Here is a 1,939-nt window from a genome sequence, read left to right on the forward strand (position 1 = left end):
GCAACCCAGCTTCTGAGAGCTTCTTCAACACCTGCTCAAGGTTACGCAGATGCTCCTCTTCTGTTTTACCTGTAACTAAAATGTCATCCAAGTAAACAGCAACACCAGGAATGTTTTGCAGAAGATTGTCCATGGTGCGCTGAAAGATAGCTGGACTGGATGCAACACCAGGCGGTTGTACTTGAACAGCCCCTTGTGTGTGTGTTTATTGTCACATATTTTTTTCATTCCTCATCCAGCAGCAACTGCTGGTAAGCATGACTCATATCCAACTTTGTGAATGTCCGACCACCCGCCAGTGTGGCAAACAGGTCATCCACTCGAGGCAGAGGGTAGGCGTCGAGCTGAGAGGCTTGGTTCACTGTCAGTTTGTAATCACCGCATATACGCACCCCTCCATCCTCTTTCAACACTGGTACAATCGGGGCTGCCCAGTCCGAGAACTCTATTGGCTCAATGACCCCTATCTGTTGTAGTCTCTCCAACTCTGCTTCCACCTTGGCCTTCATGGCGTATGGTACAGTGCGTGGTTTGAAAAAGCGTGGCCGGGCAAAAGGGTCCACACACAGCTTCACAGTGGTGCCCCGGAGAGTGCCCAATTCATTCTTGAACACATCTGTATACTTTCCCAGTAACTCTGCTATTACCGTTACATACCTGACTTCCCTCCAGTTCAGGCGGATTTTCTGCAGAAGGTCACGACCCAGCAGACTAGGCCCCTCCCCTTTCACCACCAGTAGTGTTGCTGCCGCTTGAAAAACTGATATGACCCTGATATGCTGCATGCACCTCTATAGCACCAAGCAGGGGAATGCATTCACCCGTGTACTGTCTCAGGCTTATCTCAGTCGCTTGGAGAGCTGGTGCCCCGCCCGAGTGCCACAAGCTGTGGTAGGTGGCTTGGCTGATCACCGAAGCTGAAGCCCCTGTATCCACCTCCATTTGTAGCTCCTTCCCATTTACCTGGATAGTGGCATAGATGGGCTCCGCACAGCACTTACTAAAGCCAACCAGATTAAACACGTTGAAAACACACTCATCCTCCTCAGGCGCCATGCCCTGCAAGTGATGCGTGTTTAGTTTGTGTTTTGTCTTCCATTTCTTCTTTGATTTCTCCTTAGTGCCCCTGCATTTCTTGGCTAAGTGCCCCTTTTTCTTGCAGTTATGGCAGGTACTGTCTTTGAAAACACAGTCCTTGGCAAAGTGTGCTCCCCCACACCGGTAACACTCTAAAAGCTCCCTCGGTTTGCCCCTCACACTCCGAGATACATGATGCACCTCGGTTGAGTGCATATTGTTGTTAGCTTTCCGAATGTCTTTAGTGTTATTAGCTGCCGTTTCTATTGCCTGAGCAATTTCCAAAGCTTTCTTAAAGTCCAGTGTGGGCTCCCCCAACAACCTACGCTGCATGCCATCATCATTTATACCACACACCAACCTGTTGGGGAGCATGTCATCCAGCACGCTTCCAAACTCACAGTGCTCTGATAGCTGTCTCAGCTCCGTCACATACGCCGCCACCGAAACTCCCACTTGCGTGAATGAGTGTGGAATTTGAACCGCTGAACAATCACGGAGGGTTTCGGGCAGTGATGATTTTGCACCAACGTCACCAGTTCTTTGAAACTGAAGTCCCCGGGTTTCCGAGGCGTCGTCAGGTTACGTATCAACTTGTAGGTCCTCGCTCCACATGCACTGAGAAGAACTGACCTTTTTTTTCCTTCGTCCGAAATGTCGTTTGCCAAGAAAAAGTGTTCCAGCCTCTCGACATATTCAATCCAGTCGCCGTCTCCCTCGGCGAATTCCGTGAGCGATCCGATCGTCGCCATAGATGTGAAGCGGTAGTCCGACTGCAAAATCCATAGCAAAAACTCAAAACTGTCCGCGTTCGGCTTTTATCCTCGTCGCCAAAAAGGTGTTATAACCTCAGGATAAAAAT

At 49.7% G+C, this 1,939-nt stretch overlaps 1 pseudogene; it reads right to left on the reverse strand.

Annotated features, from left to right (window-relative positions):
- Positions 1–4: 4 nt before the first annotated feature.
- LOC106456061 (uncharacterized protein K02A2.6-like) lies at positions 5–1,850 on the reverse strand (annotated as a pseudogene).
- Positions 1,851–1,939: the final 89 nt, after the last annotated feature.

The sequence above is a fragment of the Pundamilia nyererei genome, unplaced genomic scaffold (assembly GCF_000239375.1).
Source record: "Pundamilia nyererei isolate P.nyererei 1_Seehausen unplaced genomic scaffold, PunNye1.0 scaffold02742, whole genome shotgun sequence".
NCBI lineage: Eukaryota > Metazoa > Chordata > Actinopteri > Cichliformes > Cichlidae > Pundamilia > Pundamilia nyererei.